The following is a 27,879-nucleotide window of genomic DNA, read 5'->3' as shown; positions in this document are numbered from 1 at the left end:
AGAAGGACATTCCAGAAAATGGGTCAGTATAAGGAAAGATAAGAAAGTGTATATGCAGCAAGTTTTTATTGTAGGAGGAGTGGCGTTTGGGGGAGTAGCATGTAGTATAATGTAATTAGAGAACAGAATGCTAATTGTGTGCAGGAAGAATGCTATAAGGACTGAATGCAGTTATCTTTCTTCCATTTCAACTAAGCATGCTCATGTTTACCCTGAATTTTGAAATTAGATTTAAATCAAGACCTTCTGAATTAAAAAAATTCTTATAGATCATATATTTAGATCATTATATTAACCTCTCTTTGTTAGAATTAATTTATGATTCTAATAGACAGTATCTATATATTCCATGTAAAGATATGTAAAGACATTTCTTTTTTCGAGGAATCTGCCACAATGCTTTGTGCCTAAAGGAAAGCAACTGTGTCCTCCTAAATCTTGACTCCAGTGCAACTGACTATTATTATCAGCATCTTCATTAGTATTCTTCTCTCCAATAGCCTTTGAATTATTCTGGGTTTAATTTAGAATCTAAATATTAGATCATTATATGTAGAACTAAATTTAATTCACACTATATATGATGCATTAATAAGCATAAATAAATGTATTGAGTATGGCATGAGAGTTCGTTGAAAAATATGTTTATCAAAATTACATATTACAGGTTTCATAAAATATAATTTTAAGTTTTCTGTAGAGCTTTTCTTTCCTCTGTTTCCTTCTAGAAATAAAATGTAAATGTGCCATTTTATTTACTCCAGTTGATTTTACACTCTCCTCCAGTACTAAACATTGCAAACAGGAATTGATCTACTCAGTCTATCTCCAGTGCCTACTTGAGTTTATGCCTAAAGATAAATGTCTTCCTAATTCTTGGTATGTAATGGAGAGTCAACAAATATGTGTTAGATAAATAGATTTTGGAGGAAATAAAAAATATGCCAATGTAATCTAAGGAGTTTGCTATAGCTTTCTCAAGTTCTTTAAATCTGTGACAGTGTGTACAATTGGTAACCTTAACACTGTCAACGGCAGGGGTTGCGCTACCTCCCTATTTCATGAAACAGCATTCAACTCTCTGTTGGAAATGCTTTCTCATTCAGAAAAATTAATCACACACATGTGTGCACACACACACACATGCACACACACACACACACACACAGCAAAACAGAAAACCAGATGATTTTTATGCATTACAATCCTTCAGTGTTGTTCATTGGGTAAGTCACTTGCTTCCTCAGAAAGTAGTATAAGGAAAAATAGTCTACTTCTTTCTCTGGATACCACCTTTCCTGAATTTGACACAAGTCCTGTGGCAGACATTTTAATGCTAGTATAAGACTCATACCTACAAATCTGTAAAACTTTGACTCTTGGTGAGATTTTCGAAACAACCAATTTTTGTACCAACCAATACTGAAGCCCACCCGGCTTTCAGTTATATGAAAAACTGAATTCTTTATATTGTGCACTTATTTCATCAGTGATTCTCTTTCTTCTCACCTGGAGTATTCTAGATACTATACATCTATTAAATCCAGTTTATTTAAATCTTGAGTTTATTCACGGGCTTATACAGTGTATACCAGTGTATTTCTGAACAAATCTTTAAACATTTTTTCCTTAATAAGGAAGATTATGATACATGTACCCCTTCAGAATTCAGTATTTAAATAATAAAATACTAGTTAAAAAAAAAAGAAAAAGGAGATAGGCTTCAAACCCAGTTCTCTCTGCCTTTAACCTCTAAACTGTAGATGGCAAGCGTAACAGCTTCGCCTATTTAAGATGCAGGACCTCCCCCAGGCAAGGTCTGTGTACCTACTTTGAGTCATGTAATATGTGGTTGAGAAAACAAATCTTCCTTTCTTTTTAAAGTACGGTGTAAGTTAGAGTTTCCTCTAATTTTCACTGGCCTTATCCTAAATTGTATTCGATTAGTGTATTTTTGCATTATTTTGGAAGTTTAGATTTAGAGTTGACCTCCTGTTCTAACATTCATTTTCCATACAAGTGTACATAATTTTGTCGTCTGCAGCTTCCACAAACATTACCATTCTAATCCATCCATTTGTTTTGCTCCCATTACTTCTAATTCTACCCCAGTGAAAAAAGAGCAGAACTTTTCTGTATTGCTGCCTATGGCAACTTGCGATTTATTTCAAACACTTTTCCTATAAAAAAAGAACTCTCTAATACGATGGTTTATTTTAAAATATAAATTTGAGAACTATGATGTATTTCTTTCTTAGTTGATTGACCTTTTTTCCTTAACGATTTTGTTTTAATCAAACAAATTTTTTTTATGTCTTTGCTCGTTTCTTTCTGAGTTCAAAGTCCACCTTGCTTCTCTTAAGTCAGAATTCAGTTTGCTAAGCCCTGTATTATTCAGGTGTCCTTTGGGGCTCATTTCACCCTCTGAAATGTTTTGAATTCTGGAGTCATTCCTTAAGGTATCCTTCCACACAGTGGTGAAACTATAGAAACCTCCCAAAGAGAAAGTGAAACAGGCAGGTGACGTGAGAAACCAGAAAGTCTTGCTCTCTGAATCAGTCCTCTGCCCTCTGGTAGCATTTGCAATCTTGCTCATGGTGGGAATGACTGCTCCGTGGCTCTCCTTTGCATTAAGTACAGCATTGCAAATGAGAAAGATGCACATGTGTGCCAGTTTGCACCAGCTGCCTACATATTCGGCTTAAATTTTTGGAAGCAGATGTAATTCCTTTGTGGCCAAAACATTATAAAATCTTAACCAACTTGTCAGCCTAACTTCTGTAAGACGAAATATTTTAAACTCACAATCGCTCGATCTTTTTAAAAGAAAATAATTGAACAAAAGAGAATAACATTATACTTTGGATGTGAACTTTTATTCACTTGTTTGAAATCTTGTGTGTAGCTAGATCATCTTTTCCTGCTCTAGGATTAAGGAAATTCGGTTTTATTTAAGGTGTTAATCGTTACTGGCAGAGTTTTCTTTCCCAGAGCCAAGTTCTTTTAGAACCCCAGGGCAAAGGCTGCTTCAACTGTTGTTCTTTGCTTAGTCTCTTATCTTTCCTCAATTGCATTCTCTTAACCACCATTGTCCCCAAAGAGGTGGCAAGAATAAAGAGAGGGAAAAGCTGGCATAGCATTTCTCTGAGTTATAAACACACAAAAAGAAGCAACAGGAATAGGAGTAAAAGGCAATTAGCATTTGTGATTGAATAATGTCATATTAGGGTGTTTTCTAGGGCATTAGATTTTTCCCCCTAATATTCTTTAACAAAGTTCTCCCCATCTCTGCAACTTTTCTTCTATTGTTTGATCTCTATTCTCTCCACTTCAGCTCAGCACAGAACTGTTAATTTGAGTCTAGGACACATACAGAAGTTATTCAAGTATACTTGCCTTCCGAATACTGTGCACCATTTATTAAAACCTGATTCCCACCACCGCCCTAGATTTGCTGAAGCAAATTTTCCAGTAGCTAGGACAATTCAGTACATGTGTGTGTTTGACCTCGGACACTATTGTATTCCTTGAAATACATAAAGGAACAGCCCAACATCCTTATCCTGTGGAACTTTGTTCTAGAAACAGGGACAAGGGCAGAAAATCTGCTTGGAAATCCTATTTGGAGAATGCCACTGAGGAGTAAGAATGCTGACCCAGAGCAATTTATTCTTAATTACAGCTGTCAATTTTCAAAAATATAGGGTGGCTTAGAGAAAGTTACTCAAACACTCAAAGTCTCAGCCCTTACCAGTACCATGCAATGTTAACGATACCATCCTAATTGCTTTTGTAGGGACCTGGAATTGGCCACCCCAAGATATGTCTCTTTGGCATGATGATTATTTGCGGCTCTTTACTTTGCAGACAGGAAAGCAACTGAAAAGTAGAATTTACTTACCCTTTGTAAGAGACATTTACATCGTGAAGGAAATGTCCATTTGTAAATATATCTCCCTCTCTACCAGGAAGAAGGGGGAATGACCTTATCTCTAGAAACTCTTAATCACTGGTGAAGGCAAGGACTTAAATCTGCATTTGTTTATTGTGCTTGTCTGGTACCCTCCTGTAACTGACTTCCCCCACCCCCAACATCTTCCTTTGTCTTCAGCTGGATATGATATTTCAGCGGTGGGGATTTCAGCCATTTTGGCAAGTTGCTCAGCTTGCCTGAGCAGCTCCCAGGTATACGCTGACAGATAGAAATGGCAAGCAATAGGATACATTGGAGTACATGAGGAAGCCATTTGGTGTAAACCTAATTCGCCCTGACTTTGCTATTTTTTCCAAAAGGGCCTGACTGTGGCCATTGAGCACACATTGTATATCTGCTTTAAAACATTTACTGTGGCAAGAACAAAGGCCCTTGAGATAAAGGTGCAACTTCCCTCCCCCTCCCAACATCGGCATTTCTTTAAGGATTAAGCATCTTTCCTTAGGCTAGGAACTGATTGCTGCACTCACCTGTGACCACCCAGTTTCAGGCAATAGACTTGCCTCCTGCTATGCCCTCCGAGATAGCAGACCCACTACCTGCTGGGTCCATCAAGTGCTGTGCCAACAGGGCAATCTTGTGACTATTGTGGGAGGGACATCAATCATATGTGAAACACCCTGTTTGGGGGTATATAACCACTCTGTGCACCCCACTTCTTCGGTGCCCTTTCTTCCTTCGGGAAGAAAGGCCCTGGGCCATGGTCCTCATAAAGCTTTGTTTAATTTTCTCCTGCTATTCTGTCTCATGTGAATTTAATTCGTTCTCCAGCCAGCCGAACCCACATTTGGTAGGGGAAATGTCTTCCTCCCCTACACTTTCCAAATTCTTGTGAAGATTAAAAACATATTTTAATAGAACTTTAAAACTGTTAAGTACTGTATTTCATCATGATCACATAAAAAAGAGCAACTGTGTCAAAAGAGAATTTGGATTCATATTTCATAAACAAGATATAGGAAAGTTGCCGTGAAAATGAAGTCAGATATCACTAGAAGCAAATTAACATGTGGCATCTTCTTTAAAAATTTCATATAGAACAGGATACGATGAGATAGAAAAGGTAAAGGCAATTTTACAAAGGATCTTAAGCATGAATATGGTTGCATTTGCATGTATCATCCATACCTTTACGTTCAGTTGAGCAGCCCTGGAAGATGAACACCAACTTCAAGAAAATTTCAATGGTGATTACAATTTCAAGAAAACAATGGGAGTCATGATCTTGCCTGTATGTTGACACTTTGTGCTTTTATATTTAAAATTAAATGTAACAGTTTTTATGAAGTCATGATAGATGGTTGAACTTCCAAACTTAACACTTGTCTTTGATATAAACGTAAATCCTTTGCTTTTCAGGAAGTATGTGTTTATGTATCTGAAGGTATTCTGTTTATTCATTTGTTTTTAGTTTCAGAATTGTAGTTGAGCTCAGATATTGCCTTTCTTCTGAGACATTTTCTTTTTTTGTCTCCTTGCTTTTATTTTCTTTCATATTTTTCTAGTGAAATATACCACTTTTGGAATCACAAAGAGCTTGGTTCAAGCTGCTTCCATCATTTTTAGCCATATTGGCTTGGGCAAAGAACTTAAACTCTTTAAGTTGGTCTCTTCATCTATAAAATTGGGAAAATAATAGTATTACCTCATAAGGTCAACCTGAGGACTAGATAAGAGAATGGGTGGGAACAGTTAACTGAAAATGTGCCACCAAGCAAGTGATCAATAAAGGGATTCAATTACTTTTGTAAATATTGGCCTTTGCTTGGGGTTTTAAAGTAAAATCTGTCACAGGTTGAGTTTTTTGAGGTCAAGTATGGAACTGATATTTATAAACTTTATGGGATGGTGAAGTAACATCCTGCTTTTTCATCTCCACTACTTAATACAGTGTTGGATAAAAAGAAATGCACTCAATAATTATTTGTCAAAAGAACTTGTAAATTGAAAATATATATGAAAATATTGACAAAATACTATTCTACCTCACCTTCTTGGATGATAGCTGTGTTATGGTAAATAGGAAATTAAATCTATTTGAGAAAGTATTATAAACACAACAAATATACATGCTAGCAATAATTTAAAAGTATTTTCCTAAAATAGTGTCCTATCACTTTGTTATAACCACAATCTATGTGTGTTGAATACCTGTAACTACTTGAGAGGGAAATCCTGAAACTATGTTACATTCCTTTACTTAACTCTGAAGACTCTTTTCTACATTTCTCAGAATGCCGCTTACAAGTCTTTTCTATCCTACATAAGCCCTTAGTGACAATTCAACCCTATCCTCTCTTCATGTGTCAAAAATTTCTATGTCTCTAAGTTGTGATGACATCCAACAGCAGTTTCTTCACATCTCTCTGCTGTCCTAATATATCTTTAGTTATACTCTCCTTTGTCTCAGAAAATGAAATAGATCTTCTGACTAAATCAAGACACAATGACTCTGCTCCTAATCTCGTTTGCCCTCTTCTCTTCTGCAGTCCTGCTCTACCGATCCTCTTTTACTTCTCTCGTTGCGTTTTAATATTCTCATTACCAATTTATTCTTTCTGTAACCGTAACAAACATGACCACATACCTATCTTATACTGAAAAAAAATTAAAAAAACTCACTGATATATTTTTATCTCTAAGCTTATTGTATTATCCCTCTCTTTCTTTCATGATTTAAGACACTATTGAAAGTTGTCTTGCTATGTCTGTTTCACTACTACCACTGAGCCTTTAACCCATTATATTATAATTCACCTGTCAGTTTCCTCTCTCTCTCCCACTCCCACTCTTCAAATGCAGATGTCCCTCAAAAATACTAATCAGTTTTTTTATATGCTCCTTCTCACAGAATACAATGGCTTTAATTATCATCCCAATGTCTATCCCATAAATCAAAATTTTCGGTAGTAATCTGTCATTCTTTTCCTTTTCAATCCTATCTTCTTCCACCTCCTTGAGCTGAAATTTCATATTGTAAAACTCTTCTACCTGCATATTCTTTTGGCACCTGAAACTGAAAATTGATTATACCCTCTTTCTTCTCACAAAAAGTATTCCCCACATATTAACTCCCTCTCCTTCAAACTTTCAGGCACCAAATCCTCTCTTCATTTACTCTTTAAAGCCACCAATAACCAAGTCTTACCACTTGCATCATCTGTTATTCCTCATCCATTCCTAAGGCTGTTTTCCTAGGCCAAGTGTACATTGCTTGGGCCATTATTTTTCCCACCATCTCTGCTATGTTTTTATATTCATATGTTTGTATTTTAGTCCCAAACAAGTTGCAAAGTTGTTTAGTGAATTTGTAGTTAACGCAGCTAAATCAATATCCCTATCTGAAAACCAGCAAGAAAATGCTAATTCTTAGGGAGTTTTAAGTAATGAATATCATGTAACATATGTGATATAATATAATATATATAATACTAAAATGTATGTATGTGTCTCAGGCAGTATATGTCTCTTTCGGCTCACTGCATAGAGCATTTTTAAGCATTTGATAAATGCTGTTACCTGATGTTGTTATCATAGAATGATTATTATGTCATGTCCATAATCCTGCAATCTATTTTATATAGTTCTACGGGCTTCATCTTCTTGCAATACAATTTTAATTTTGTTCTCCACTTATTGAAAATATTGAAATGGTTTGCATTGTGCTATAGAATAATATAAAAACTTGTTAGCCTGAAATTCCAAGTTCTCTATAATTTGATTTTCACCAGTTACAAGCTTATCTCCTACTTTTAATTTTTTCCCTCAAATTTCACTCAAGCTGAATTAGTAATTATTCTTGACTTTGTGTTCTGCTGTATCACTTCCAAAGGAAATTTTTTGCCCCAGAATATTCTTTCCACTCAGAAATTCTGCCAGTCTAACAAAGACCTGTTAAAATGCAAAAGAAAGAAATAAAAAAAGCTAGATGTAATCTATTGATTCTGATTTCCTATTATACTTGATTTCTACCTTTATTGTGTGAATCTTTTTATGTTATTTTGTAGAGCACTTATTTAAGATACACTAAACACCAAATACATGAATTTTTAAATTCTAATAACATTGTATTGGATTGTGGGGGCCTGGAATTGGCCACCCCAAGATATGTCTCTTTGGCATGAGGATTATTTGGGGCTGATTGCTTTTAATAAACTGCAGACAGGAAAGGAGGCTCTGAGGAGTGGAACTTGCTTGCCCTTTGTTAGGAGACATTCACATTGTAAAGGAAATCTCCATCTGTAAAGTTGTCTCCTTCTCTGTACCACGAAGAAGGGGGATGACCTCATCTCTAGAAACTCCTATCAGTACAGAATGCAAGGACTTAAATCTTCATAATAATCTTATTCCTGTTTATTGTGCTTGTCTGGTAACCTCGTGTAACTGACTCCCCCTACCCCCAACATCCTCCTTTGTCTTTAGCTGAATATGATATTTAAGGTGGGGGCTTCAGCCATTTTGGAGAGTTGCTCAGCTTGCCTAAGCCTCTCCCATGTATACATGTTATAAAGCTTTGTTTAATTTTCTCCTGCTATTCTGTCTATGTGAATTTAATTTGTTCTCTGGTCAGAAGAACCCACAGTGGGTAGAGGAAATGTCTTCCTCCCCTACAGGATGAACTATTATATTCATGAAACCCTTTATAAAAGCATAAATAGTCATAATAGGTTGCTATTGAATTCTAATAATTTGGTGTTTGATAAAATATATCTCTTGTAAATCTTCTAAAGATATAAGTGATATTAAGCTATGATTAGTCCACACATTTTGTCTCAAAGTCAATATTTATTCACTGACCAATTATGTTTGACTGTTAAATAAGAACCTAGAAGTTTTACAAGTGGCTAACTAATACATATATATGTCTATGTGTATATATATACATAGACATATACAAAGGCATATATATATGTCTTTGTAGAAATCTTGGAAAATAGGAGGAACACAAAGAAGAAAGCAAAAGTCATGAGAAATCTCATGAGCCAGATGAAACTACAGTGACATTTGGTTTCTGTGACGGTCCATTTCTCTTCTCTTTCTCTATCTCTCTACCTTTCCATCTCTCTGTCTTTCTCTGTTGCTGTCACTTTCTTTCAACACACAGATGCAAACACACACACACACACACACACCCCTATGGAACTATTAGAATGTATAGCATAATATCTGAAAAATGGCATGTTAAGAGAATTTGGAGATACAGGGAGGGGGAGTTGTACGCCTCCTAAAGTGTTTAGATTTTATTCCATGCAGGCTGGGGATTTTAAGCAGAGGATGATGTAATCTGATTCTACTGTCAAAGAGGTATTTCAAAAATGCTATTCTGATTTTTGGGCAAAAAGAAAAGTTTTGCCACAGCCTAGAGAATGAATTGAAGAGGAATAGCTGTAACTGTTGGCAGGCAGCCAAGTTAAGAGATTGTCACTGCAATCTAGAGGAGAAATAATGAAAGCCTGGAATAAAGCAGAGCCAGTAGCAGTAGGGGTGGTAGGAGGAAATCACATTTGTGAATTTATAAAGGTACACCTGATGGGATTAGGTGCCGATTAGATGTTATCTTTAAGGAATATATGGGAGTAAGGATAATTCCAAGATTTCTGGATCAGTTGACCAAATAGATGGTAATGTCATTTCTTGAGTTGATGGGGGGTGCATAGAGGAAGAAAGAAAGAGGAAAATGGGTTCAGTTCCAAACCTGTTGAATTTGAAGTGCATATAAGATGTATAAGTGATAATCTTCAAGAAAAATTTGGATATATGGTCCTGTGGTTTATGTCTGAATCATAAAAAAAGACTACAGACACACGTATACACACACACCCCTCCACAATATATTCACAGGGTGTTTGGGGCTATGTCCATGAAAGCACTAAACAGAGAATATTCCTTGTAATACTAACTAGATGATTAGCTTTCTTGAAGTTAGGAAACAAATTGGTCTTCCATTTCAAATAATGGGATCTAAATAGGAAAATTATTACCTTTCAGCTTAGCATTTGATTTCATTTGTGTCTGAGGGGAGAAGAGTGGAGAATAGTTTACCTAGTTATTTTAATCCTAAATGTTTATGTTGTAGCATCATTCAAGAATATGTGCTTATTTTGTTGTAATTAGGAAATTTATTTACCCTTTACATGTAAAGATGCAGTATTTCACAAATGTTCTGTGATAAAATAAATTATTAAAATGGCTTTTCTATTGATAATAGTCTTAAATTGCAATCAGAATGCATGATACTTTTGTTTGACTTGAATATTAGTTTCCTTCACTAAATTAGTAGTATATACTTAATTACCTTTTATATATTGATTAAAATTATAACCATTATTCAAAATCAATTGTTACTTTAAACCATAAAAATCTACTGTTAAAAGTGTGGATGATTTTTTCTAAGCAGTGAAAAATGTTAAAATTCACATTTTAGTATTTTATCAAATAGAAATAAACAGCCTAAGAAGTTCCTTTTTCTTGAGTTAATGATTTTAAAATATGCCATAAATGGACTTGATTTAAACTAATTTATGTAATAAAGGAATAGTCAGAAGATCTACAGGCCCGCTTATTACTTTGAAATGTACTTTTCTTCAGAAGTGACAGCAGATTTTTAAAAGCATTGCGATGTGCAATATACTTATAAATGAGTACACAGATTTGCATAGCTTATTGCATTTTCACAAATTGACCATGCCTACAGACCCAACACCCACATCAATAAACAGAACATTTGTGTTATTGTTTTTAAAAAACTCTGATACTTTAATATCAGATATATTTTTTAAATTTTATCATATTTTGCCAGTGTTTTTAAAGGTAAGAACACTTCTTTCAAGGACAACCAAGGAAAGTTCCACTGAGAAAATGTTGAAAAAACGTCAAATTCTGAAAGATGGTCTTGGACAGAAAATATGTAAACACATCCTTTATTTCATCATGATCAGTTGCTCCTCTCAGTCTCTTCTTATCTCTACCTCACCTTTCCAACTTATTCATCTTATTCATTGACTTTGTAATGGAAAATAACAGGAATTAATGTTAGCACAACAGGGAGAGAAGTCATTTTGTGGGTTTCTAAATGTCCCTATAAAGAGTGTAAATTGTTTATCATTGGAGAAGCATCATTTTAAGGTTTTGAGGAGAAAAATAATACCATAAAGTGAGAGCTCAGAAGATGAATTTGGTGGAATAGTACAAAACAGATTAAACTGAACAAAGGGGATTAGACATAAAGAATGGCCAATTAAAAAGCTGTTGATGAGGCCAGCCAGTAGCATAGTGGTTAAGTTCCCGTGCTCTGCTCTGGTGGCCTAGGGTCATAGGTTCAGGTCCTGGGCACAGACTTAGCACTGCTTGTCAAGCCATGCTATGCCAGTGTCTCACACAAAAATTGTTGAAATTATCTAACGATAAAATTAAAAATGTAGCAATGGAGGATCAAGTAGATCCTCTGGCTTGGATTTGTGCTTTCTTTTCCCTTCCTTGTCTCTTTCTCTCCTATTATACCAATCTCATTTGAAACTAACCAGTGCTTTCAAAGCTCGCCTAAAACATTACCACATATCCTCCAGTTGAAATCAAGTCTTCTGTCTTTTGCATTCTCATTACTTCATATTTATGTCTCATTTTAGCACTTACTATACTATGTATTTCTTTTTTTTTTTTTTTTTTGAGGATGATTTGCCCTGAGCTAACTACTCCTATTTTTTGCTGAGGAAGCCTGGCCCTGGGTTAACATCTATGCCCATCTTCCTCTACTTTATATGTGGGATGCCTACCACAGCATTCCATGCCAAGTGGTGCCATGTCTGCACCCGGGATCTGAACCAGCGAACCCCAGGCCAAGAAGCAGAACATGCAAACTTAACCGCTGTGCCCCTGGGCTGGCCCCTATACTATATATTTCAATTAAGCTTTATTACATGCCCAAATCCACTCATATTTTGCATAGTAAGTGCTCAGTAAAAGAACTTGAATTAAAAGTTTATTCAAATTAATCAATTGAAAGAGTAGAATAAGATTACAGAAGAAAAGAAGGAAGGAAGGAAGACAGACATTAAATGCCTGACTGACTTATGGTACAAATGAGAGATGCATATTGTTGGTGCCATGTGGGTGTGTAAGGTATATACGAATGAACAAGTTTGGTGACATATCAAAATGCAATTTTATTTTACTGTCATGGATTCTTGAAAATCTGTTCATTGGAATGTGGCTATTTGATATAATTTAGATAAAACTGGCAGGCCCATTAATTTTCTTGAAGCCATTGATTAATAACCTTCATGTGCTCTTTTTTGTCATGAACATGATTTTAATTTGAAAATAAGAATGTCTAGTGCTACATCATAATTTTAAAAACTCAAATCTAATTTATCATTAAAGCTTCCTCCCACCTCCTCCACTGCCAAACTGGATGCTCCCTCAACCAGGTATGTGAAGTTAAAGAGAGAGCTTAGCCCTCATTCTTTTCTTTTTGTCTTGCCTCCCTCTAAAATGGTTGCAACTTCAGCCCCTTTGGGGATGGGTGAAGGTAGAGAGCAGGAAAAGATCAAGAACATTTCTTCTTTGTTGAAAGCTTTAAGCCCTCTGGGGCTCAAAAGGTTTGTATTAATTCTTTCTCTTGTGAGGCGTTTTTGTGAGTTATTTAAAGATTCTTGTTACAAGGACTTCAGCAGCGGTAACTCTTATGGTGCTTGTGTTGCATTCCTTTCCTGTGACTGAATTTTCATCCTCAGGTTTTAGTTCATTAGTGATCTATCCCATACAGACTCTCTTTGCAGTCCTTTATCTTCCCAGAAGGTTTTGTTGGGAAATATTTGATTAAAATAGTTAAGTTTCTTCTTTCACAAGGTCCCGTTTTGATTCATGGGAAGTAGGTAATTGTCTCTACAACTCAAGAAGTACAGAATTTACCTGCCTCTGCCAAAAAGGCAATTTGTTTCTCAACTGATTTCAGACTTCTACACAGAAATCAGATGCCTTCTGAAGTGTCTCCAAGAGAGTCCAAAAAGCCATATTTACTTTAGCCTTAAATTAGAAAGTAACAACCCACTACCCTTTTCTTTGAGAAGGAAGAACCCTTAGCTTGACTCTCTTAAGGAAATCTTCCGCAGATCTTCTGCATTGTTTTTTGTGACCCCTTTATGTAACCTTGATTTGACTGGGACTCCAAGAGTAGTGGAAGAGGTTCTCTTACAAATTTACTGTTTATCTTACAGTTATTTTTGTTCTTAATATCTATTTTATTGGCATTGCATTGAATATTAGAACAAGAATTATCCCACTTCAACATGATGCTATGGATAATTTTAGTTTTAAGTTTACAAGAGTGGATTGATTTAGGGAAGTGAGGAGCTGTGCCAAGAATTACGAAGGATCTGAGTTGTTGCCACGAGTTCAAGCTAACGAGTTAGTCAACCACAGTTTCATGGTTGCTGGTAACTGTCATAAGATTCCTGAGTTAGAGACTAAGGGTGATTTATTACTCACTATAGCAATAGTAATAGCATGAGAATTTTGGTGCTGGTCTTTCAAGCTCCACTTTCCAAAGGGTGACATGAAGAGGGCCAGATGATACTTGCACCCAAGTGGGTTGTGTTTCAGGCAGGGAACCCTGAGTTAAGGGAACCTGAAGCTTTTGTAACTGGCAGTAAGTATGCCTGTCGTTTGCTCCAGAGGGAGATATTACCATCACTAAACTGGAAAGTAAGCACGCCTGCCTGTCATTACAAAGCGAAACAGTATTTCTCTCTTCTAAGATGCTTGCTGTGTGAACCAACCTGAAAAAATAGTGAGGGAAAAAGGATGGTCAGTGCCTCATCATAAGTCAAGCAAATGAAAGAGAACCATGGAGAATTGCCTCCTAAAAGATAAAGGTGGTTTGTGAGAAAAATATTAGTTGGATTTTTGTGTTAAATTTGAAGTGATAGCTAAATATTTAGATGTGAATTTTGCATAAATAGTCTGAATGTGGAGGTTAGAGTTTATTATGTTAACTTATTTATGTTAATTTAACTTCAGTGGAAATCAATTTATTAATCCATAATAAGAAGGAATTTGCCCTTAGGTTATAGGTAACTTTAAAATTTCATGACTCTGTGTTAGTGACAGATAACATAATCTTATAATAAAAAGAAGATTTGGAACATTTTTTTAAAGGTGATTAAGATTTATAAAATAAGTTCTTTTTAATTAAGAGAATAAAATTACTCATGTAATCTTGTGATCTGATAACATTGCAGGTTTTGTTATGATACTTGGTTTTCTATCAAGTAAAAAAAACTATATTAAATTATGTCATCTTTTTTGTTCTAAAATACCCTTAGAAAAATCCTAGTGTTCCATTCATTATAAGGTCTATTTTTTATCACAGAGATAAAATAATCTAGGACTATCACAAAGTCTAGCATCACTGTTTACAAAATGTTCTGAGTGTCCTTGCAAAACAAATTATATTTATCATTTTCTTCTAATTTTTATTTTGAAAAAGCATTTAACTCCCAAGTCTAAACTCTTCAGAGATAACAATTGTTTTATTTCTTTAAAGAGTGTCCTAAAAGAATGCTAGTTTCCTTTTCCCAAGATTTTATCCTCATTCAAGCACATTTATTTCCTTATCTACAGACTATTGCAATAGTTTCCTAACTGTTCATCATAGATAAACTTTTTCTCATGGCTTTTTCAACTTTCAACACTGCCAGAGCAATCTTAAAATACCCCAAAACTTCAATGACTTAATGCATCAGTGAAAACCCCTGGTTTTTAGTTTTTCTATGAAGTTCTCTATGCCATCAGCTTCCCTTTGCCTCTGTCTTTCCTGGGGTACTCTTGGAACCAGATCACTTAAAATGTTATCCCTTACTATTCAAAATGAATTTCATTTTACTTCAGGTTTGTTTCAACATAAGTTGCCAGCTTCCCAGTTTCTACTCTGCACCGTTGTTTTGGAGTACAAACTTAAATAGTGTATCGATGTTTCCTTTGATATTCATTTTACTTTATTCTATAAACATTATTTTGGCTATTAAGAGTTATATTAGAGATACCAATGATTCAAAGTGAAGAATGTCAGCTGACCACTGAGGTACAATTCAAGTTTGATAATTGCTATCACATTTTTTTCCTCTTCCGGCTACGAAAGCACTGAACTATTGGCCTATAGACAACTGAGTTCTTTGTCACTTCATATAGGCCTTTGGGGTACATTATTCTGCTATAACTTTGCTCTTAAAGATTTCTGTATATGTTTATACTCTGTCCACAATGCCAAGCTGTATATTGTAGCTACAAAATAATTATTTATTGATATTTAATGCTCCAGAAACATATTATTAGATACCTTCTCTTGGCCATAATAGAGGATGGTCTGCTGTTGAACATTCTTGTTTAGGAGTGCATATGATTTTCATATATATATTTTTTTAAACACCCAAGTATTATGCTTTCAGGCAACAAAGTGTATTTTACACAGTGGAAATGTTTCCAGTTATTATATTCGTTAGAAATCTTCTCTTCTTCAGTTTCTAGAGAATATTGAGGTTTTTTTTTTTTTTTTTTTTTTGAGGAAGATTAGCCCTGAGCTAACTACTGCCAGTCCTCCTCTTTTCCCTGAGGAAGCCTGGCCCTGAGCTAACATCGTGACCATCTTCCTCTACTTTATGTATGGGACTCCTACCACAGCATGGCGTGTCAAGCAGTGCCATGGCCGCACCCAGGATCCAAACCGGCGAACCCCGGGCTGCCGAGAAGCAGAACGTGCGAACTTAACTGCTGTGCCACTGGGCCGGCCCCCAGAATAATGAGTTTTAGTTCATTATAAAACATAGGAAAAAAAATGTTCAATACATATAGATGCAAAAATTCCTGTGTTATTTTTTCAAAGTGTATTTTAGATACATACTACATTCTTATTAGTGTCATCATCTGAGTTAAACTATGTTAGAAGAGCTAGAGGGAAAATGGAGGTATGGGAGACTAGAATGAGACGAAATTGATTTTGGTCTGAAATGTGAGTTCCCTTTTATGCTGAAAGTGTTCCACTTGCCCTTTTGCTCTGTGGCTGACTTATAGGAACTACATAAACGAGTCCCCTTTCCTTTTGGAATTCAGTTGATTCAGCCCATGGAGAACACCAACAGTCTTGAGCGAAGGAAGAAAGTGAAGTTGAGGTGTCTATTTCTCTTTCTCCTCTTGATGGTAGATGCAGACACATAACTCCTTTGATTACTTGTTAGAGCTTCTATCTAATAGCTTTTTGTACCCAGTTCTCTCTCTGGGAGTTCTTGTAGCTGCTCTCTCTTCTTATCTCTTAGGGCTCAAGGTGTATCTTAATTTGGTTTTTCCCACAAAGACTTGAATTAAGGACTTGGGTATAGAGGTAGTTTAATCAAGAGTTACCCCCAAATCCTCAGGACAAGATAGGAGGAAAAGTCAATAAAAAGTATGCTATTGAACTTGATAAAACTTTGAGCAAGTGGGGCTCAAGTGTGCTGGAGACTCCCTAGGGAACCGTGTGGAATGTTCCTCAGGATTTTTTCTCTGAAGGATAGAAAGCTTGGATACTTATATATAAATTCCCACCCAAACCCTATTGCTCCTGGAGTGTTAACTCCCCTGCACTTTCCTGCGATTTCTACCCGCATAAGCCTCCCAGGGCTTCAGAAAAATTCTTGAAGCACAAGGGATGAATGGCGGGCAATGTGTACAAAATTGTCTACCATACTTGGGTTGAAATCAAAAGTAGGCTAAGGAGATGTAAAACAGGGCACCAAGCATGTCTGCTGCAAGATGAAAAGAATGGGGCCACTGTTACTAACGTTAGCGCACAGCACCTTACCCTGTGGTTTCCTTATTTTCTGCCCACATCTTTTAAATTGTGTCCTTATTGAACTTTTCTCATATTGCCCAATTTGAGTGTACTATCTTTTTTCTGCCAGGACTCTGATGGATGCTCCCTCTGTCAGTAATGGTTGCCACATGACATAATGTTTCTAGATATCCAGCAGTTGCTCTAATCTTTCCTCACCTTTGACTGGACTTCCCAAGTATACCGAATCATAGTCAGTACTCAAACCCACCTCCTAAATATGCTGCTGAGAGCAGTGGGTTAATTATATGTCATTAAAGTATATCTGTGTTTGTCAGGTTTTGTGTCTTTCTAGTGAATAAATAACGTAAATGTGTTTAGGGGTGCATTGAGGTGGAGTAATCTGCTGTAGTAGGAGAAAGACAAAAAAATGTATTCTTTATGGAGACTACTGGCCAAGAAAGAACAGATAGACAATGTTAACTTGAGAAAACTTAGCTCTGACAATGTACAACTAAGAACGTGGCGGCATACTGGTTTTAAGTATTTTCTATAATAGAAAACTTTTATATAGTATGGTCCTTGGAGGTCTAATTTCAATTATAAAAGCATTTCCAAAGTTGTGTAGTTATTAAACATAGTAAAGGACCATATGGCTCTGTTTGGTAAGGTATCTGATTAGAATGCTTTGAAGAAACATTTTTTTCATTATAATCAACATGAGGATTTCTTTGTTATTGAGTGAATTACAAATGAGAGGACTACAAATTTTGTACTATAGTTCATGACAAAGAAAATATAATATAGTATATCGAAAATAAATTCTTTCTTTCCCTGATATTTTTATTTTTGTCACTGTAGAAAAGTGCTGTTCACCAATAGAGTAATTTATTAGAGAGAAGCTACCTTGTTTGGTTTTATAAACATAGTTTCTCTCTATATTTTGCAAAGAGGAGCAGAACTTGTCATTTGCAATATGATTTTTTTTCCATAAAGATGGAGTAAGAGGCCCATAGACAATAATGGTAAATATTGTAAGGGTGGGGACACAATTACCAAAGCTGAGGAAATAAAGTTGTGTTGCACCTTACTTAGTTTTTTCTGTATTGTAGACAAGTGTTTCTCTTTTTTAAAAAAAATTGTAGCACAAGTTGTTGCTATTAAAGTTACACTTCATAATAGGATGAAATATTATCTCTAGCTGTTTTTCCCCTTTTGGGAGGGCGAGTAGTATCCAATTAGCTTTTAACATGCTGAGTTACTTTCTCATTTATGCAAAAATGGTAAATATATTTTAATGGGTGATATCCAATTCCTTTTTACTTTTGTGTTTTGCTTTAAGCAGTTTTGCATTATAAACTGTTCAGTTTATTTTCATGTCATAACATCCAAATGAGTACTAAAATCTGAAAGAAAATTAAGTGGCATGATTAAATTCATAAAGGATGTAAGATTCAATGAGATTAAATTGTCTAAAATTTCAGGAATATAATGAATAGATCTAAAAATGTTTGAGCATCTCCTTTGAGCCAAGCATTCTGCTATTTGCTATGGGTACAAAAATTGAGCAAACGTCATGAAGCTAATGTCATGGACCTTGCAATTTAGTGAAGTAGACTGACATTAATCAAATAATCATACAATTATTTAATTACACAGTAATAGTTCCTTTACATCTAAAATATGAGTATAAGAAAGGATGCTATAAAGAGTCTTGAAATTGTCTATGGGATCGCTGAGCTGAGGTCAGATGGGCTAGTATTGCAGTTGACTAAGCAAAGAGAGTGGGGGCAAAGTTGCTGAAATGTTCTGAGTTAAGGAAAAGATTTATGTCCTGATGTGAGAATAGTGAAGGTCACAGTGGTAGGAACACAGAGATGGATAGGAAAAAAGGTTCAAAATGCCTGGAGTGGTAATCAGGTGCTGATTCCTACAGAAACTTAAGAGTCTGATAAAAATCATGCTCTTTATTTTGAGAAAAATTGGTATGACACATTCAAATCTGCATTTTCAAAAGTTCTTTTTTTAGTTGCCATATGCAGAACTATTTCGAGAGGTTGGTGGAGGATGAATATTTGCCCACTAGGCTGCAGTTTCATTGCCTGTGTGAAAGGCCACATCCAGAAGGAAAATCAAGACAGAGAATAGATGGATGGATTTATGAGATACAGTTAGGAAGTAAAATCAAAGGGATCTGGCAGTTAATTGTATAAAGAAGAGGAAGTCATCAAATGTGATTCTTATGTTTTCATCTTGAGTTAAATAAACTCACAGTGCCTTCTCTATATTGAGTTAGAGAACACTTGCACGTGTTTAAATTCTTTGAAAGGGCTGAGCTATATGTTTAATTTAGGATGTATTGAGTTCGAAGAAATTTGGACAAAGGCAAAAAGATGTTTAATAGACAGTTGGTTATATTGATTCTTAATTTAAAAGTCTGGACTAGGTCCACATATTGAAAAGACGTCCATGTAAATATTACCATCGTGGGCAGATTTTTCTACGAAGAGAATCTGAAGAGAAAGGACAAGGAGGTCTTGAACTTTTTCTTGAGATACACCAAGATTTAATGGTTGATAGAGGTGAATGAGGCTTTAAATAGGCCATATATTTGAGAGGAATAAATAAAAAGACATGATTTAGTGAAAGTAAAGAGAAGTGTTTGTCTCTGACAAACATTGAATGAAGCTCAAGATGATAATATTTAAAAACACCATTGAATTTAGAAACACAGAGGCCACTGATGACCTTGGTGAGAAGTGTTTCCATTGGATGTTAACAGACTGCCAACTACCTTGGAGCTGAGGAAATGGAATCACTAACCAGAAACAAACTTTTAAATATTGGCTTTATAGAGGAGAGATATATGTTAACAGCTACTTGGATAGTTAAATTCCTTTTTTATACTAATACCTCACAACAGGTCTTTACCATTCAAAAAGGGCTTCTATAATTTTTAAAGTTCAGTTATAACCAGCTTCCCTAATTTTGAACATTTTTAGAAAAATATATATATTGTAATACCATATTCCAAAAGTATGTGACAGAGTTATTAAATGATCTCTATCATTCTTTCTTTTATTACAAATTGTATTCTCTGCCCCCATCCTCTCTCCTGAGATCGTGGTCTGTCTCTACTAGTATAGCTCTAATTATTCCCCATTACTTTCCAAGTATTGTGTTTATTTTGTTTTAACTGAAAAATAGAAAGAGAAGGAAGAATACTCTGTAATTAATTCTTAAGCTTTAAGGAATTTTTCAGTTTTAAACCACACATGATTTAAAGTGTTTAAAATCTTGAGACAAACAAACTTGAAGTCTCTCTTTGTAAATGTTTGTATCAGGAATTGAGAGTACCAAAATCATCACAATTGGAAGAGATATTAGTTTACTACATGTCAAGAAAAATAATTCATAGCTCTAATTATTGACTAATCTTCATGTTTAAATATATTTACCTTTAGAAAATTTTTCCATATTTGAATTTCATAATTTCCTAAGCAGTTTTGTTTTAAGGTTATATATTATCTCAAGTTCAGAAATAGAAGTGTTACCCATTTGTATAATATGTCTTCATGTCTGAGATCTTAATTTCACATTTTCTAGCAATATCTTCTCCACTTTCATACTCCTAATAAATTTAACAATTTTTCGGTATATTCAGTCTTGTATTTTTTTAATCTCCTAAATTGCTCATATTTTAGTTCCCTAAAATGTATGTATATGCATGTTTGCATGTGTGTGTGTGAGGGGGCAAGAAAATCTATTGAGATATTTATTTGTGCTTTCTCTGCTGTTGTATTTCTCCCATTTCCACTTATTCTCTCTTTCAAAAAGTATGGAGTGTTTTTGCACTTCGTTGCTTCAAATGAAGGGTATTCTATTGGGTTGAAGGCATCAATGTTACATTCCTTGCCTTTGTTTTCTTTGAAGGCTGAGTGTCATGTGTGAGTTTTACTAGGGAAGAAGAATAAGCAAGCCCTCTGGGGAACAACGTGAAAAAGAGGAAGAGCCCCGAAGCCTAGAGAGGAGATGAAGGTCTGATATTTTGAGATGAGTGGTGATATAAGCGTCACTGTTTTGCTGAGCTCCATAAAGTTGATGGCATCTAGGGCCAGGGTCCACAAATAGCTGCAAAATATCTAGGGAGCTTGTCACCTAGGCCTTGGGTTTCCAGGCTTGGCAGAGTAACCTGTGCCCTGTGTATGACAAAGAACCAAGTCTCTAGACCTTAAGCAGCCATGTGCAACTTGGGCAGTGGACAACTCACTGAAAGCCAGCTGTAGGGACCTCAATGAATGTATTGGACACCTTAAAAATGACAGATTGAATGTTCCATCAGCCAAGTGAATTGGAGGACAGGGAGTCACATTTAGTTTGAAAAAAATGGGAAGTTTTGGTTACTACACATAATATTTTAAAGGAAGTAATAGATGGGTTGATAATATAATATTGATAAGATAGTTACCAGTCCCTTTCCCCTTATTTGCTATGCATCAGCAAGATTATCCTCTTTCTGTTTTTATTTGCACTAAGATTGCTTCTGTGTGAGGCCTTTGTACTTGCTGTCCTCTCAACATGAATGTCTTAGCAGACTCCTTGTTATTCAAGGCTGACTCACTTAACACATCACCTCCTCAGGGAGACTGTCACCGAAAGCCAAATATTTATTATGCCTCCTACCCAGAGTCACTCTTTGTTATCTTTACAGCACTTACTCTAAATGAAATTATCTTGTTAATTTATTGATGTGCTTATATATGGTTTAAATCACCCACTAGAAAGTAATTCCCTTGGGCACAGGGGCTTTGTCTGTCTCTCCTACTCATGTAAGCCAATCACATAGTTAGGCCTTCATGAATATTTCTTAAATGAATGAATACTAGCCTTCTAGTCTATTTGCATACTGGCAAACTTCCTGAGTGTATCCATTTATAATTTCACCTTTTATGATTTTTTACTTCAGGTTATACAGTTTTTTAGACTCCCTGGAGCTGGATGGGTTTCCATAATCACGGAGTGGTCTATTGCTAACCTTATCCCCATTGTAAGGTTTTGAACAAGCAGAAAGTATTCTCAATTTTTTTCTCATATTATTTATATAAAATATGTCAGGATCCTAACACTCTATATTTTTATTGCTGTTAATGCAGACAGTGAAGGACTAAGTAAGAGACAAAAGAACAGAAGATTTATCAAGACTTTAAAAGAAACATCAACAAGTTTTGCTGTTTTCCCAGGCAGGCTGCTATTCAAAAGAGTTAATGAACTAGAGGTATGTAATTCTGAGGAACAGATGCAATTAAGTAAAGTATTGACTTACTCATTAGAAGACAATTAATCATTTTTGCTGTAAACTAAATGAGAAACTTTGGTTGTTAATCAAGAATTTTGTTTTACTCTTCAATTTTAGCCAGCATTGGTGGTCTAGTGGTTAAGATTCCATGCTCTTACCATTGAGGCGTGGCCTGGCTTTGTCTCTGGATCAGGGAACCGCACCACACAACCCGACCCCTCTGTCAGTTGTTATACTGTGGTGGCTGTGTGTTGCTGTGATGCTGAAAGCTATGCCACCGATATTTCAAATACCAGCAGCATCACCCATGGTGGACAGGTTTCAGCAGCGCTTCCAGACTAAGACAGACTTGGAAGAAGAACTTGGCTACCCAATTCCAAAAAAATTGGCCATGAAAACCCTATGAATAGCAGTGGAGCATTGTCTGATATAGTACCAGAAGATAAGAGGATGGTGCAGAAAGACCGGGCAGGATTATGCTCTGCTGTGTACAAGGTTCCCTGGAGTTGGAATCGACGCAATGGCCCTAACAACAACTTTAGTTTTAGATTGCAAGGGTAAATTCAATTTTTTTCCATGTTCAGTAATACTATGGCTATTTCTTTTAGTCTTAGAGCAAGTGATACATAGATAACAAGGACCCTTGTAAATAATATGAAGAATGGTGAAACATAAAATAACCATTAATACAAAAAGATAAATTACACATCACAAAGAATCAGCTCTGATAATAAATATTAATTTTGTTTGTGATCCCAATAAATGAAAGAGAATGTGGCTTCAGTGAATTTTCTCTAACTTCATAACTGCTGAGTGTAAAAGAAGATTTCATAAACTTCAACTTTTATTGGTAGATGGATTTTACAAATCTCCCTCCATTCTTCTTAGGATAGAAAAAGCAGAAAAAGGATCTAGGCTTGCTAGTTCTCTGCTATCCCTTCAAGAATTAGAACCTTTAAACTTTTTTGACTGTAACCTAGTATAATAATAAATTTTCCATTGCCACCCAGATCATGCATAGGCACGTGTGTGTGTGTGTTGCACACACACTCACACAGATTGGCGTGTGCAATTAATCCAAGATTTCAAAAGAATAACATTTGTCTTTACAACATGAGACATGTTTTAGTCAAATCTATTCTGAACTAAAAAGTGCTAGGGGAATGACCTCAAGTTTGCAAAATCCTGTCTTAGATTGAAGGAGGGCTTTGCTGTGCATGTGGCCCTGCGTGGATTTATATAGCACTGGGTTGTATAGCTTTCTCTTGGCTTTGGGAGGCCTTTGTTATTTTTCTTTCAGAGAGAGAGACTTGTGTAGAGGAGCTAAGGTTGACATTCTTTAGAGGTGTCCTTCCTGCTATTAGCATGGATCATGAGAGAATTTTTACCAAGATCAAGGAAAGGGTGTCAGTAAACATTATAACTGATGATATTTAGTAATTTCAGTATTCATTAATTCCAACTAGCCATGGGCACTTTTTCAGAAATTACTTGACTGATCACAAGCACCGTGGCAAGAAGAAAAGTGGTTCCTCAGTTCTGGTAGCTGAGGAGGGGTAACTAGAGGCCTTCATGCCTTTGTCTCCACTGGCTTCCCTGTCATTAAGAGTATTATGCTATGTCCCCATATCAGGTGGCATTTTACAATGACTTGTGTATGGAATAGTTACTTTGTCGCATTGCAGTTACTACAGCTAGCAAGGCTAACTCCCAACAATGAAATCAGGCATCTTATAAAGATGATGGATCTTTCTTTAGATTATACTTGGAGAACGGAAGATTGAGCAAACGTCCAAATTATCCCAAACTGTGTGAAGTCATTAACAGACAGTTGAAAGCACAAGAGAACCAATACATCCCTGTGACTCTCCACAGGAAATGATCCGAGTGATCTGAAGATCTTGCCTAGAAACACTCCTTCTGTGGTAGTTCTGATACTAAGCCTATTACTGACCGGTGCCCGTAGGGTTAACATCAAGATAAGACGGTGAATGTAGTTTCTAAGAGGTTTATCCACAAGGCGATTCAGAATATATCAGTGGAATATCCGTGCCTAAATTGTCTGGTTCCTCAAGTAGAATATTGACCTAAGTAGTCCAGATTTGCAAGCTGAGTCTTTTAGAAGTTTACACTTATTTAAAACCAGCAGACTTTCAGACTTTGAAATCTATGGCAAATATTCCTTCTGGTAATAGTGTTTTGCTAATATTAAGGAATTTGGGAAAGTAATCATAACTTTAAATACCAACATTTTTGGAAATGGGGGATGCTTAGTTTAAAAAATAATTTTGAAGCACAGCCTAATCTCATGTATACAAACCAGGTTCGTGCATGACATATAGTTTTACCTCTTCAGTCCCATTTCTATTTGAACAACTCCTCCCCTTATTTATTTTTTGTGCCATTTACTTTTTGAAGAGAGAAGCTCAGTTGTCTTTTAGAACATCCTGTATTTTGGCTTTGTGTGATTGCTTTCCTGTAGGATTTTTCAACTTGTTGCTTTAGACCCAAAGTCAGTGAATTATGACCTGTGTGCCAAATCCAGTCTGTAACTTGTGTTTATACAGTATTCTAGCTAAGAATGAGTTGTATAATTTAAAGGTTGTTTTAAGAATGAAAGAATGAACAAGCAAATAAGAAAAAGAATATGTAATACAGATTGTTTGTGGCCCAAAAGGCTACAATATCTACTATCTACCCTTTAGATAAAAACTTTGCTGACCACTGTTTATATAATTAAATTCATTTAAACATTTTATAAGTTAGAACAAGATTAGTTTATCAGTTGAATGGGCACTACGTTATTACGTTATCTCAGGAATCAAAGTTGTCGCACTATGAAATATGCCATTTTTGAGAATTTGATTAAGATGACAGCCAGGTAACTCCTTTCTAACAGTATGTTTCCTCTTTACAAGTAGCATATAATGCTGAGAGTACCTCACAGGGGCATCTTCGAGATCTTATTTCCTTTCTATCTTTCACAAATTGGTTGTGGTACCCACTGATTATTCTTGCCTGAATCAAGTATTTCATTAGCGGCTTCAAAATGTGATTTTCTAATTCTGTTATTCTTCCTAGTTTTACTGGATGGTGTTCTTCTGTAGTAAGAAATGTCCCTTAGTTTCTCCTAAAGAGAAATGGTGGTAGTTTAATTTGAGACTTAATCATTAACTTTCAGAATAAGGAGTTAATATTACAGTTTGCACGAGTGACAGTAAATGGATTATGCCTCAGTGCTAAATTCCACCTCTGACTCTAAATCCAGTGCTTGCTCATTCTACCTTTTCACGTGTGAGTACTTTCCTAAAGTTCTTTTCTTAAATATGTTCAAATTAAAACATGCCTAACAGCTATAACATGCATTAAATAATTAAAGTTTTATCTTTTTCTGAATTAAGAAGGCCTTTGCTAGTTGACTTGGATGGCTTAAAATTATCTCTAGGGAAATATAAATTTACATATTTTTCCCCAATATATTCCCTATGGTAAAAATAGAGATTCCTAATCCTTGTCTGATTTTTCTTTTCAAAATATTCTTTGCAGAATCTCTTACCAGAAAGAACATTGGAATTTGATATCAATGACATGCTACTATAAACAGTTTTATGACGTTGACTAGGTCACAATGTCTATAAATTCGGTGGATAAATTATTAAGTTAAAATAGGTGTTGACAAACAAATAATTCTAGATGAGGAGGATAATGAAATATGATAATAACAAAGTAGTTCTAGTCTAGTTGCCAATGTTTCTTTTTCGCTCTGTGACTAATAAAATAGATTTTAAAGTTATGGTAAAAATTTTGCCCTTTATTTCTGATTGAATTGCAGTCTGTTCTTTTGTTGAATTATCACATATGATACAGCTTTAGACATACTGTTACAATTATTCAGTAGGAAAGAAAACAATGAAAACACTATTACTGACAGTGGATATTAATAATAAATGAACTCAGGGAAGATTTGAGGATAAAGAAAAAAGAGAAAGAAAAACTTTGAGAGAGTAGAGAATTAAAATGCAGTGTAGCTGGGCAACCGGGAAGGGATAAATCCATGAACTAATTAGAGATAAGCCCCTCAGAAAATGCCTGACTCTAGGGATCATTCAATAAGGGATGTATATCCAAGTAGACACTAAATGGATCTCAGAGAGAGTACCTTAATAAACACAAGTTTGAGGATTCAAAACTTACTAGAATTTTTATCTTCTGCTAAAATAATTCAAATTTCTTTTATTCTGGATTAAAATAAGTGACTCATTTTGGAACACGTGATAATATACTATGAAAGAGAATTTCTGTAAAAATATGATTGCCCTTGATTCAGAGAGTGGTGGTCATATAGTAATGGGAAATTTGGAGTGTGGGATAGTCATACAGTTCTACTACAAAGCTCTATTCATTATGATTGATGAAGCCAAAAAGTGATTTCACCACAGTCTTCCTCATTGCCTTGTTATGACCCTTGAAAATTCCAGTATTTCTATGATTCCATGTTTTATACTGCGGAAACACCAATATGTTCATTGTGAGGGGCAACAAATTTAAACTTTACCACCCATCCTGACATAAAAATATTGCCTCATTTTGTTGTAAAAATCTGGACCTATCCCATTACTCCAACTTCAAAATTGTTATCCTTAGCATATAGGAATAATGAAAATTCTGACTGACACTATTTAGTTAGCAGAGCATTATAAGGTTTTTATGGGCCAAAGGGCCCCTCCTAAACCATGGGATTTGAGTAGTATGCCAGATCAAAAAAACTCTAAAATCTTCACAAAGATTTTATCCTAACTGAAATTAAGATAATTCGAAAGCTCTTTTCCCACAGTATACTATAACCATAAAACCTACTATTACTACTTACACTCTTATATATTCAGATGTGGTCATTAAAAAACAACTCAACTTTAAGTTTTACTTGGTTCCCAGAAAAAATATATTAGCTTGAATATAATTTATAAATTTACTCTTTTATTTCTAAATGATTAGCTTATACTGGAACACATTGAAATACCAGTCATCACGTATAATCCATGAAAATTTAATTTAAGAAAAGAGGTGAGAAAAGCAATAGAAGAGACACAAATATGGTTATAACAAATTTTTTCTCCTAAAAAATACATAACACATAAACGACTATTATATGTATATTTATAGTGATAATGGCTACCCGTTTAAGAAAATTATATGTATGCTTGTTGGTTTGTGAAAAAAAATATATGTATGTATATTTTACATACATTTCTAAAGTATATATATGTATATTTTACACATCCATAACTATATACACATGCACATGCATTTTATAAAACAGTTTATTTTAGGATTGTCTGATAAAGATACTAATTTTTTTTTTTTCCTGAGGAAGATTTGATCTGTGCTAACATCTGTTGCCAATCCCCATCTTTTTTTGCTTGAGAAAAATTTGCCCTGAGCTAACATCTGTGCCAGTCTTCCTCTGGTTTGTATGTGGGATGCTGCCACAGCATGGCTACTGATGAGTTGTGTAGGTCCATGCCTGGGATCCAGATCCACAAACCCGAGCTGCTGAAGTAGAGCTTGAGACTTTTAAACCCTCAGCCACGAGGCCGGCCCCCAAAATACTAATCTTGTAAATGTGTGTTGTAATAATACTTGGGTTCACATATTCTATTTTTTACAATCTGAAAATAGGGAAATGAGTAAATTTGTAAGAACTTATAGAGATCTCCACTAATTTTACTGTATTTACGAACTATGAAAATATTTACATTTTATATTTTCTAAATAATTTTTTCCAAT

General features: G+C 35.2%; 1 protein-coding gene across 1 annotated transcript in view; it reads left to right on the top strand.

Annotated features, from left to right (window-relative positions):
• Nucleotides 1-27,879, top strand: part of PCDH15 (protocadherin related 15) — a 1,592,394-nt gene that overhangs the window by 540,179 nt on the left and 1,024,336 nt on the right. The window contains exon 3 of the mRNA XM_070487986.1: nt 21,950-22,071. The gene's annotated coding sequence lies outside the window, so the exon portion shown is untranslated. The remainder of the gene's footprint in view (nt 1-21,949; nt 22,072-27,879) is intronic.

Source organism: Equus asinus, chromosome 2 (assembly GCF_041296235.1).
Source record: "Equus asinus isolate D_3611 breed Donkey chromosome 2, EquAss-T2T_v2, whole genome shotgun sequence".
Lineage (NCBI taxonomy): Eukaryota > Metazoa > Chordata > Mammalia > Perissodactyla > Equidae > Equus > Equus asinus.
Note: the sequence above shows the minus strand (reverse complement) of the source record. Positions and strands in the feature narration are given on the sequence as shown.